The sequence below is a fragment of the Mastomys coucha genome, unplaced genomic scaffold (assembly GCF_008632895.1).
Source record: "Mastomys coucha isolate ucsf_1 unplaced genomic scaffold, UCSF_Mcou_1 pScaffold7, whole genome shotgun sequence".
Taxonomy (NCBI): Eukaryota; Metazoa; Chordata; class Mammalia; order Rodentia; family Muridae; genus Mastomys; species Mastomys coucha.
Genome location: NW_022196913.1, coordinates 58,323,129 through 58,336,383, shown reverse-complemented (window position 1 = coordinate 58,336,383; position 13,255 = coordinate 58,323,129). Strand labels below are relative to the sequence as shown.

Genomic DNA, 13,255 nt, shown 5'->3' with positions numbered 1-13,255 from the left:
GGAGGTGCAGACAGAGCACCTGTAATTACTAAAGTGATACATTTAAATCACATTTAAAGAGAAAACTTGTGTCTGGACTATGGGAATTTCTTGAGGGCAAGACCCCACTCATCAAAGGTTTCAGCTTGTAAAAATGCAAATTCACTTGAGGAAGGGAAAGAATAAGAGGGAAAGAGAGAGAGAGAAAGAGAGAGAGAGAGAGAGAGAGAACTAATTATTCAAAAGCAAGTATTTTCCTGAGTTTAACCTCCAAGGTAGACAGAGACCACTTACTAGTCAGGGCCATCTTACATCTTGAGTTGGCAGCAGAATTTGTGACATCATCTACATGAGGCTAGTTTTGGAGGCATATAAATTTCAGTTTGGGGAGTCACAGAGATTTTCAACATAAAGGCCAGGAAATATATGCAAAGATCATTGTTCGGGTTCATTTTCTGTTGTTATGATAAAACACTCTATTTAAAAGCAACTAGGAGCAGGAAAGGTTTAACTTATCTTTTTTGTTTGTTTTGTTTTTTTTTTTTTTTTTTTTTTTTTTTTTGAGACATGGTTTCTTTGTGTAACCCTGGCTGTCCTGGAACTCACTCTGTAGACCAGGCTGGCCTTGAACTCAGAAACTCGCCTGCCTCTGCCTCCCAAGTGCTGGGATTAAAGGCGTGCGCCACCACTGCCCGGGTTTGACTTCTCTTATACTCGGGTAACAGATCATACCTGAGCTAAGTCAAAGCAGGAAGTCAATGCAATGACATGAAGCAGGGACCATGGAGGGGCACTATTGTGCTTGCTTGCTGTAGCTTCATGCTTACCCATCCTTCTTATATAGCCCAGGATGACCTGCTCAGGGAACAGCACAGCTCACGTGGGCTGGGCTCCCCCACAGCGGTTGTCAGTCAAGACAATCCCCATAGACATAGTCACAGGCCAATCTGATCCAAACAGATGGTTCTCAGATGACTGCAGGCTGTGTCAAGTTACTGTGAAAGCTAGCTATGACAATGGCCATTGCATGAAGCTGTAAAAGTAAAGTTTACATTTCTACGGAAATACCACATTATTGCTGTCAGGATTGGAACATCTGCTGAGGAAAGCTGTAGGCACAGAGCAGAAATGACCTGAGAGAGGTCTTACGGTTGCAGGTTGCAGAACCAGAGAGGTCGAGCTTATCAAGGCCACTGTGGCCTGGATGATCTCATCATGACCCCTAGAGACTCCGCATGGAATTGCAGTTCTTGGTGTTGGCCTGCTGAGACATTAACTCATTTGATCTCCACGCTTCCATTCTGGAATCAGGAGTGTGCACTTTGTGCTATTGTATATTGGAAACACATAACTTTACAAGGGATCACAAACAAAAGACTTCAGACTTTTGAACAACGTTGAAATGGCTAAGATGGGGATGTTTAAGTATCAGCTAGATTCATTTTGCATTATAAGATTAGTAAGATATTTCATGGGCTTGGGATTGAGATGTTAAGACTTAAAGTGATGTATTTGAGTGTCAAGTGGACCAGGAATTGACTTGCTTGGGTTAATGCTCACTGCTAACTTAAATAGATTTAGAATCATCTAAGAGATACAACCCTGGTCAGGCTTCACAGAGAAGTTTAAGGAGGTCTCTCTTCTCTGGAATGCAGGTGGCATCATCTCATGGGCTGCAGTCTGAATCTGGCACTTAAGACCTAGAAAGCTCTTGGAGAGCATTGGCCTTTAGTTCATGTTAAATGGCTGATGGGGTTTGAGTCGCGGCGGGAAGCATCTGCAGACACCAGGCCCAGGCAGTTCCACGTGTAAGAGGTTTAATTGGAAGGGGGTAGGGGGTAGCAGCACAGGAAGAGAGAGGGGAGAGAGAGAAGAAAAGAGAGAGAAAGATGGAGGAAAGTACCCATATATATATATATATATATATATATATATATATATATATATATATATATATATGTCGTGACGTAGCAGTCCAGGTAAAGGTGGGAGCTGAACCCAATAGATTCTGGGAATATGGTGGCCATTGCCCTGGTGACAGGTCTGTAGACCCGCCCATATATCTGCCGCAGGTTCTGGATGCTAACAATGGCCACAGAAGCTGGATTATGGTGGCAGCAAACAATGCCAGGAGTAATGATAGAAGCGGTGGCAGTGGTGGTGGCTGCAGGGATGAGAGAAGACGCACTCACCAATAAGGAGCAAAGCCTCGAAAGCAGGCAGCAGTGAGAGTGTCACCCGTTCAGCTGTCACCCGCGTCACTGCCTACAGGAGAGTGTCGCCCACTCGGCTGGAACTGGTCTCAGTTCATCCTTCCTGGAAAGGTTCTCACAGATCTACCCAGAGGCGTGTCTTAATGAATTCTGCATTGAGTCAAACTGACAATTGAGATTGACTCTCACAACGTCCTACAGCACTCTGCCGTGTGGATCTCCAGAAGCCTGCAAGAAGGGGGCCAGACGTGGTGAGAAAGGTGGCCAAGATCTTCTTAGAACTGTTGACGAAAATGTTTGGTACAGATCTGAGAAGCCTATTGAGCCCCAAGACAGATGTCCTTAAAGCCTACACCCGAGTGCTGTATGCATGTGTCCTTAAAGCCTACACCTGAGTGCTGTATGCATGTGTCCTTAAAGCCTACACCCGAGTGTTGTATGCATGTGTCCTTAAAGCCTACACCTGAGTGCTGTATGCATGTGTCCTTAAAGCCTACACCTGAGTGCTGTATGCATGTTGCCTAAAAGCAGAGTCCGTGAGAAAACACTTCGAATCAGTGGGTGAAGGCAAATGACCTGTGAAGGAAAGACGGGGTGACAGGTGGCCTCCCAGCAGCAGAAACAAAGCCAACATATAGAAAACTATCCTAGATGTGCTGAATGAAACAGTTGTCAGTGTGTGATTCCAAGGTCAGCAAAAAACTAAGGTATTTTATATATATATATATATATACATATATATATATATGTATATATATATGATACATGGAACATTCTACAAAATAGGACACACACATGTATGTATGTATAGAGACAGAGAGGAGAAGAGAGGAGGGAAGGGGAGGGGAGGTAGAAAGGAGACACGAGGAGGGAAGGGGAAGGGGAGGGGGAGAGAGATTGGAGATTAGTCACCCCAGAACCTCAGTGGGACCCTTGAAGAAGAAAGTGACTGACGGCAGCTGTGTGAGGCGAGAGCGCTCTGAAGAGGAAGAAGGCATTGCATGGCTGGGCAGGTAGAATTTGGTGATGGTACGAAAGAGTTGTAGGAACATCCAAGGATGCTAAGTAGAGTTAGAACATCGTACTACAGTAACAATTATATCACGAGACAAGTAAATTGAATCCATCTTAAGGTTTTATATCGTCTAGGAAAAGAGTAAGAATCTTGAATAATTTCTACTTTGCGGTTCAGTTCTGTGCAAGGAAAACTGTCAAGTAGAGAGTAAAAGTAGTGTGTTACAGGCTGGGAAGATGACTCTCTGAAATGGAGTATCCTACACACAAGCATGAAGACCTAAGTACGAATCCCCACTACTGATAGAAAACACCAGGTGTGGCTGTGCTCACCCGCAGCCCCTGTTCCCTAGGGGTCCTAAGCGGGAGGTTTGCTGAGGCTTGCAGGCTACTAGCTTGGTTCTAAGTACAGTGAGTGATGCTGTTTTAAGAATACAATGCAAAGTCAGGCAGTGGTGGCTCAGGTCTTTAATCCCAGCACTTGGGAGGCAGAGGCAGGCAGATTTCTGAGTTCGAGGCCAGCCTGGTCTACAGAGTGAGTTCCAGGACAGCCAGAGCTACACAGAGAAACCCTGTCTCAAAAAACAAAACAAAACAAAATAAAAAGAATACGATGCAAAGAATGATGGAACAGGATACCTGTCATCCTTCAGTGTCCTGTGCATGAACACATAGGCATACACTGCACACACGCACACACACACACACACACACACACACACTAAAAATATCCAAAGCAGTATGCTGCTTTCAAACTTGTACAGAAGTTCAAAATAAAAAAGCCATAAAAGAAAACAATCAAAAACAGAAGTTAGGGAAGTAAATCCCTCAATGCTGGGTAGCACTAGGATCCAAGGGGCTTATCTCAAGTCACTAAGAATTCATTGCTAAGAAGCTTTGTCGAGCATTAAGATTGTTACGATGCTTCTTAACACTTTGAACTCAGGTTTTATAACAGCAAAGGAAATTCGCAGGAGTTTTAAATCACCTCTCACTCCTACATAGGGAAGCAGGGTATAAATGTGGTAAATGTGGTAGAATTTTTCTAAAACTTCTTCCCTTTCGCAAGGTCCCTTGTCTATGCTTCTCTCTGAGACTTGTAAACATGTACAGTTACCACCCAACATCCAATCGGGTGCCATTAAGAACCTGGGCAACATGGTGCTTCATAGAGAGGGGCTACATTGGCTGTCTTGAGACAGGACGAAGGGCTCAATTCCCCCTAAGGTCTTTCATTAAGAGGTAAGCGCAGCCGAACCCCTTTAATAACATTTGCCTTTGATGTTTCCTTTCAGTTACATGAACTAAGCAACTGGGGGGCGGGGGGGGCTGATCTGACTGTGTCACCGGGTGACTGCTCTCAGACCCTTCTGTGTACCCAGCTGCCTGGAGTAGAAGCTATTCCTGAGCAGTCTCTAGAAGAATCTCATCAAAGCATCCTGGATGCTCTGGGCACTTCACACGGACTTTGAGGAAGCAACATTTCAGCTGCAAGGGTGCTACTGTGGCTGTTGCTGAAGCCATGGCGCCTGCTGAAGGAGACCTTGATCCTGTCACACCTACTCCAGCTTGCACCAGCAATGGAAAAGCTCACTTCGGTCCTGCCAAGCCATTGATGACCTTTAATGAGACTGGGCCTGTAGCTTCTTCAGAGAGCTCTGCCCCTAGTCCTAGGGGCCCTATAGTTCTAGTCCTCACTGAGGTCAGGGAGGAGGGACATCCCTTGGTGACACAGCAAAGAGTTTGAAATCACCAGAAAGGACCATACCTATGTAAAGCCTGTGACTCCTTCAAAGGCCTGTGGCTGGACGATATGTAAGACCTGTGATGAGCTCTCATGTAAGGCAGATCATGGCTGGAACTAGAAGCTGAGCACATATAAGGCTATTACTGGTGAAATTACAGGGAATTATAAGGAACCTTCAGCCAGGACCGTGACCCCATCCAGGGTAGTACAGTGCACTGTCCACAGTAGCTAAGCACAGTGCTGGCGAGAGTTCCATTGTTCAAGAAGAACGTGGAAAACCTGTCTCTAACGAATACCAAATGTTTCTGAAGCAAGCAGGGGAGAGGTTGCGCTAAAAGAAACTTCCTGGCTTTGAGCCAGAGATGCCTACAGCTCAGGAAAGCGGCATCAGCCTCTATTAGGTGTTGATTACAAGCTTCCGGCAACAAAAGCTTCGCAGCAATGTTAGGGGGAGAGTTAAAGTATTTTTAGCAATACTGTGATAGTTGCATTAATAAACATTTACTTTTAGCTGGTCATCCATAGAACAGCCTTCAGTTCTGCAGGGAGGAAGAGGGTAATGGACTTGGAAATGGTTCGTTTTTAAATGAAAACTCAAAGAACTGGACCCTATGGTGTCCTCCGCCTTGCCTGCTGAGAATGGCTGTGCGCAAGTCGTTCACTGCTTTTCGGCTTCAATTGGTAAGATCATTTGAGTGGCGTAGAGTAGTGAGGTGCCTAAGGACCAGCTGGACCCCTCAGTCTCAAATTTTCTGTAAAGTAAAACAACTGCACCAGAAACGTCCCTTGGAGACACCGAGGCAGGCGGACCCAGAGACAACCTGACCATTCTTTCTCTGATTCTTAATGAGGTCCTCGAATGGAGGAGGGGCCAGCTACAAGCATGCGCTTCCGGATAATCGAGGAGCCTCCTTATGTCTGCAGATGATCGTGCTTAGGACACAATCCTTCTAAGACAGCTTCGTTAACTCCCACCCTTTCCTTCGGTTTCTGGAGTACACGGGTAGTTCAGTGTGGCCCATGCATTCCTACCTCAGTGACCCCCTGCTCCCAAATTGTTCTAATTACTTTTTGTTGCTGCTACAAACACCAAGACTGAGAGCAACTTGGGGGAAAGAAACGCCTTACATAGTTCCCAATTTGGCAGGAACCCAAGTAGGCTCGTAGAGGCAGGGGCTGACACAGAGACCACAGCTACCATAGAGAACCCAGGAAACCACACGCCTGGTGGTGGGGCTCCCCTGAGTAGGCTGGCCCTCCCACATCAAGCCCTAATTAAGTAAATTCCCTGCATAGACGTTTTATAGGCCAGTCTGATAGAAGTTACTCCTCAACTCAGATTCCTTCTTCCCTGACTCTATACTTTGTATTAAATTGACAAATACCACTTTTTGGAAACTTTCTCTATGGGGTTATTGTTGTTGATATTACCATATAGTAAACTGCATTATATATATATAGAGAGATATAGATATAGATATTGATATATATGTATATATATGTATACATATATATGCATATATATATATATTAAATAGAAGCTCTATCAACAGGACCAATTACCAGCTAACCAGGACCCATTGCTAATTGAGAGGGTCTTTGTAAAGACTGCAGATGGCAGGTAGAGCCTCAGGCAGTGAGGCTTTGAGAGCACCCACCAGCAAGCAGAAGGAGAAGGGCGTCCTGGCAATGCCTTTTCACAGAAGCGCCCAAGCACCTCTGTCTACAGATCCCAGAAGAATGGCATCTAACAGACATGGACAGCAGACAGATGCAAGGCTGGCAGGAAACAAGCAGTGAACTTCTGGGAACTGCCTGCAATTCCACTCGGTGCCCGTCACTCCAGGTAAAGATGCACTTTACAGGTGACAGTTGCAACTTACATGAATTCACTCCCTCATGAGTCAGGGGTCATATGAAGCATATTTAAGAGAATAAAGCTTCTTCAGTCATAACACCCCACTACACGAGTCTATGCCAACATCCTGCACGTATCAGAAAGCTGAGGTACTGTCTTCCAGGGATGGTTTCTCTGTCTCTGTCAGCCCAGATGGATCTCGAGGGGATGAGAGGGAGGGAAAGGAGTGAAAAGGAAAATGATGGGAGATGTGGGCGGATGGGGAGTTTTGAAGTATCATGTATACCAGACTCTAACACTTTGTTTTTTATTAGAAGTCTGATCCCTTCCTGATTAGAATGAAGGAACAGAACTGTGGGGCAAATGAGCATAAGAAACTTTCAGGATTGGTGACTGGAGAGTCCCAACCGACAGGCTGGGAGAGGCAGGCCTGCAAGTACCAGCTAGAGGACCCCCTCCATTATCTATGGAACAGCATGTCAAACCACAGCCCTTCTTCCCCTGCCCCGGGCTTCTCTTTGCAGAGAAAGAAGCCATTTTTCATCTGGCTCCTTTGCTAGGGTATTCAGGGTTGATTTGCTCAATAGGAAACACTGCCAGCAACTGAGAACTTAAGGAATTTGCACAAAAGGACTTTGCTCCCTCCTGTCCCCTTCTGAAGAGTTCCCCCCCCCTTCTCGTCCCGTGTGCCTCCTGCATAAATTACTCTCCTGGGCCGGCTTGCCTTGCTGCCTTTGCCTGGGCTTCAAACCTGCCAGTTACTCCTTAAGTCTCTTGAAAATGTATTGTCTACAATGAAACAACCAATTATGCTTTCAGATTTTGTGGCATAATATCGCAGAAACCAGCAATTACAGAATCAGAGTGGCATCAAGTGGAGGAGAGAGGAGCTAGTGCAGATTATTCCTTAAATAGCAGTTACGTGAACTCATAATAAATAGGTATTAAGTGTTAAATGTATGATAAGTAATTCTTGACAATGCAATTATCCAAACAGAAGAGGGAAAGGTGTCACTGTCAACTTCTTTTGTGCATAGCTTGTTCAGTGAAACGAAGATGGGGCGAGTCTGTCTTTGTCTCAACAGAAGAAGAGGAGGGAGCGTGGCTACAACACCAGAAGGAATCCAGAGGGGAGCAGAATACAGTTGACCAGAAAATTCCAGGACAATGACTGTCATTTATCAGACCCGTAAATAGGAAGTCTGTTATAACACGATTGGCATGAATGTATGTCGCCCATTTGGCAAATTATGGTTGGTATATAATATATTTTAGTGGCTTCAGCTTCTGACTCCACAGTGATGATATTCTCTGAGCCTCTGGGGCTCCTGGACCCAGCCTTGGGTTACTTCATCCCTTGTGTGCTGAGGCATGTTTCTTCAAGGGAATACACTTGCAGCACCAAGATGGTCCTTATCTTTGAAGTAGCCAAAGACAGCTTCCTGGATGTTGGCATGGAGTGTTGTGGATTAGGTCTAACGATGCTTATGTTAACTTGGTCCCCTAAATTTCATGAGAATCTGGACATCTGCGCATAAGACGCTGAGGGACCCTTCTCCCAGTTTGATTGGTATTGCCGGCAGCCGATGGCTGGGCATAGAGGCAGTTGCAGGACTTTAGGATTCCCAGACAAGGGACCAAGAAGGAACAGGAAGAGATATAGCTGCCTTGTGGGAAAGGAGTAGATGCCATGCCTGAGAGGTGCCAGTCAGAGAACATAGCCGTCATGTAGGTGCTGGGGAATGTGGCCCGAGATGGCTGCAGATTTGGATCCAGGGCAGTCAAGATGGAAAGTAGGTTTTAATAAGTAATAACTCAGGAATATCGGGCGGGGGAGGGGAGAGTGTTTACTACGTGGAGGTTTGGAAATGGCCCAGCCATTGAGCTATTTAAGGCATATTAAAATATAAAGGCTGTGTGTGTGTGTCTTTCATTTGGGAACCATTAACATTGGGACGGGTAGTGAGGTGCGCCTCTACCACCTCCAGGATCGATTTGAGTAGAATTAATTGGGAACTGCTACAATGGAACCCGGTAGTAAAGTCATTTAAGAGGGAGATTGAGACTGAGCAAGCAATGCATGCTTGCCGCACACGTGGGAGGAACAAATTTTGTCCTACCATGACTCTAAAGACAAATGGTCGTCATAGATGTTCCTTAAAGGGAGACAGGAAAAGAGAATCCCACTGCAACAATCCTACTGACCCTCACATTCCTGAGGGTCACAGACCCAAGCATCACAAGGTTGTTCCTTTTCCCATCTTCCTGGTCTTTGAGTGTCAATTGAAGAGCTATTCAAACAAGGGATCATTTTAGCCAGAGCTATACAAACCACAGGGCCATTTTTAATTGACGCAAGTCAGTAGGTTTTCCCCTTTCCCATTCCATCCCAAAGGAATGAAGAAACATTTTTGTTTTCCAACAATAAAGCTGCTTTTCCCTCCAAGACAGGGGTTCTAAAACCCCATCCATGGTTTGTAAAGTTCTGTTGGCTTTTCAAATTAAGTGATTCCTAACCATTAGATGCCACGCCTGGAGGGTCCTGACATTGATTGATGGCAGAAAGTCGTGATTTAAACGCCACCAGTAGCAACAGAAGAAAGAGCCACAGAAAACAGCCAGGATTTTCTCCGCAAAGAAGCCGATCCAAGCTTTTAACCACACTACGCTGCTTACACTGAACTGGGTCCCACCTAGGGCAGTGTGTTCAAGGACTCTGAGGCACCATCTATCATGAAGGTTGTGGAGAGAGACAGTTCACACTGCTAGAAACCCAAGCTGAAAGCTGAATTTGGCTGCTAGGAGAGGAAACCGGGAGCACTGCAAGCTTCAGGCTCAGCAGCAGAAAGTGGACACAGGAGTCTGAAGCTGATGGGTCTGCAACACCACTATCACTGCCATCGCTGTGGCGGGGGAGCGGGGGGGAGGGTCAAGGGCTCAGGACTGCAGGGAGGACACAGCAGAACTTGGAATGTGACTACACATTCCTGAGGGTCACAGACCCAAGCATCGCAGAAGGGGTAAACAGAAGCAGAAGCACGCCAAGGGAGTCTGGTGTTGACAGAGCGTCTCTTAACACACCCATCCAGGACAAACTATGTGGACATTGGGGAATCAGAATTGATGGATGTTAGTTACATGTCTCGCTGTGGTGTCCTGGGCAGCTGAAGAAGGTGAACACTTGTGGGCAGATCTCCATGCTCCTTTAGGTCCTCAGGAACAGAGAGCCCTGCACAAGTGACCTCTAAGGTATCAGAGACTGGGCTGTAACTTGAAACCCAATGAATCATACAGGGAAGTCATGGGTGGTAACTGTTGGGGTGGTTCCAGGTTCCTGGTCTGGTTTTTGTGTGTCAACTTGACACAAGCTGGAGTTATCACAGAGAAAGGAGCCTGCCTCGAGGAAATGCCTCCAGGAGATCCAGCTGGAAGGCATTTTCTCAATTAGGGATCAAGGGTGGGAGGGCCCATTGTGGGTGGTGCCATCCAAGGGATTGTAGTCCTGGGTTCTATAAGAAAGCAAGCTGAGCAAGCCAGGGGAAGCAAGCCAGTAAGCAGCACCCCTGCATGGCCTCTGCATCCAGTCCTGACTTCCTTTGGTGACTAACAGCAACATGGAAGTGTAAGCTGAATAAACCCTTTCCTCTCCAACTTGCTTCTTGGTCATGATGTTTTGTGCAGGAATAGAAACCCTTACTAAGACATGGTTAAAAGAACTGAAGAAGTACTCACAAATAGCAACGCCGCAAGAGGCTTTATTTTCAGACACTTGATGGAAAGTACAGACAGAGATCTGACACCCTCTTCTGGCCACTAAGGGCTTTCTACACACAAGGCCCACACATACACATCAGCAAAAATATCAATACATAAAATACAAAAGTCAGGAACTCAAGGCAGAAATCTGGAGGCAAGATCGGAAGCAGAGGCCATGGAGGAATGCTGCTTACTGGCTTGCTCCTCTTGGATTGTTCAACTTGCTTTGTTATATGAGGCAGGGCCACCTAGTGTCATTGCCTACAGTGGGTTAGGCCCTTCTACATCAAATCATTAATCAAGAGAATATACCCAGGTATGCCTGCAGGCCAATCTCATGAAGGTATTGTCTCAGTTGATGTCCCCTCTTCTAAAATACCCTGGTCTGTGTCAAGTTGTCAAAAAAAATTAAACATACTTATTATGTATGTGTGCATGTATGTATATGTGTGTCAGAGGGGGGAGACAGAGAGACAGAGACAGAGAGGATGCATAGGTGTCAGGACACATGTGGATGTCAGAAGACAACTTACTGAAGTCAAGCTGTTTGCTCCTTTCCCCATGCAGGACCTAAGAGTGGAACTCAAGTCGTCAGTCTTGGCAGCATGCACTTGCCCATCGCTGGGTCTTTTGGGGAGATTCCAGTCCATCGATATCTACACTACTGTAACTAGGCCTGTGTTGGGGCACATCTCCGACATGGTAGGCAGCAGGCAATGGAGGAAGTGACCACATGGCCAGGAAGCAAACGCAGATGTGCCTAGGACACCACAATTCCCTTCCAGGGCACACAGTTTGGGACTGAACTTCTCCCCTTAGGCCTCCCCTGGGAACACAGCATTTAACACACGGAGCTATGAGGGCATTTCCAGCCCACACTTAGGACTGAGTAGATAGTAGCTGCCGTCCGTCTCCTCAGTGCCGGCAGCATGGCTGCAGTGTGCTTTCCTGAGGATCAGTCTCCCACTGTTCGCCTGTGCCTCGAATGAATCCTGCTTACACGGCTCCTCTCATCCTCAGCCCCATTGCCGAACGTCTGGCTCACCCTTTCCCTAGTTGTGTGCTCTGTTCTGTGTGCAGCACTTGGCCAGCAGCATTGTGAGCGATGTCTACTCATTCCATGTACTTGGACCACGGGCACAGGACTAGACGGCACGCTGTCTCCCTCTTACTCTGCCTTCACAAAACTCCCACTCCTCTAATGACCCAGCTGTGTCCCACAGCACTCTGCTTTATGCCTTCTCCCTCCTTCACCACAGGCTCAAGTTTCCAGTTCCCACCCGCTACATCCAAGCTAACTCCAGAGTCCATCCAGATGCTCACCTGACCGGCATCTCAGTTTCATCTCCGAAGTGCACTCCAACCCGGCTTCTTCGCCGGCTTGTTGCCATGGTGACTCTGGAATCTCCATGGAGTCCTTCCACAGAAGAAATACCAAATGCAAGGGTGCAACTCTCCAAGCCGACTACTCTCTTACCTTTTCAACACTTCAGACTTCCTTCTACCTTCTGAACCTCCTTCTCCCTCTGTCCTGGTTCAACTTTTATCGCCATCGACTGAGACCTTTAAATTCATGATGCTCATGCCCCGGTGGCCAACAGGCTCAGCTCGTGGAACCTACCCTGCTTCTGTCATACCTGTCCACATCCTTCAGCCCTGATGTCCAGCTCCTCCACATTCAAGTCCTGGCTGCGAGGCCATGGGGAAGGAAACCTCGCTACCATGCACATTGGTGCCGCTAACTCGCCAGGGGTCTTGGTGCTTTGAGAATGACTGTCTCGAGGGAGAGCTCCCTCTAAAGCTACTTCAGATTCCCCAACACTTCTCCTATCTCCCACCCTGTTACTTCCCACTCACTGGAGGCAGAATCCTCTCCAGCTACTATGTGTTAAAGGCAGGCTTCAGACAGAAATTCCTGTAGGCTGCATGGGCAGACCTGCAAAGGTGACCCCATCTGCCCTGATCAGCCCCTGGTCCAGCGACAGTGAAGGGAGACTCCTCGTTCACCCATCCGTCCTTTGGTTCTCCCGCTCCCTTCCTGCTTCCTTCACTCCATACCCAATTACACTCCCTCCCTCCCACAATGCCCAGCTCTCCCTCTCTTGTTGGTTCCTTGGTGTCTGAATGACATCTTTGTTTTTATTCATTGAGATTCCACGATCACATTCACTCCTCAGCGAGGGGTGGGGCTTCGTGAGCTCCTCCCCTATCCGTGCTGGAGTGTGAGCAGACTTCATCTGGTGCAAGTCACGTGCAGGCAACCACAGCTGTTGTGAGTTCTTGAGTATAGTCACCATGTCACCCCCGGAAGACAACAGTTCACATCACTGTTTCCCACCCTCTGCGTGTAAGCTTCTTTCTGATTCCTCTTCCATGATGATATTCCCTGAACCTGGGCAGGGGTATTGATAAAGATGTGCTAGTTAGGACTGGGTACTCGGCACTTCTTCTCTGTATCTCCGAGCAGTTATTAATCACTGAGTTTGTTGGCACCCAAGGTTGAGAGAAGCCTAGGTCAATGGGCATGAATAAGCGTAACACCTGGAAGACAGTTTAACAACTTGCCCATTTAACAGAAAGACAGTAACAGTTCCACTCTAGAGCTATGACCTCCATGGCTGTGGGTTTTGACCAGGTTTACATGAATTCTATCCTGCAGAGCAAGCCTCTTATTCAATCAGAATGTGG

The 13,255-nt window shown here is 46.9% G+C and overlaps 1 long non-coding RNA gene across 1 annotated transcript in view; it reads right to left on the bottom strand.

Moving 5' to 3' along the window:
• Positions 1 to 11,932, bottom strand: part of LOC116082182 — a 17,639-nt gene extending 5,707 nt beyond the window's left edge. Inside the window, exon 1 of the long non-coding RNA XR_004115200.1 lies at positions 11,891 to 11,932. This is a non-coding gene — a long non-coding RNA (uncharacterized LOC116082182). The remainder of the gene's footprint in view (positions 1 to 11,890) is intronic.
• Positions 11,933 to 13,255: the final 1,323 nt, after the last annotated feature.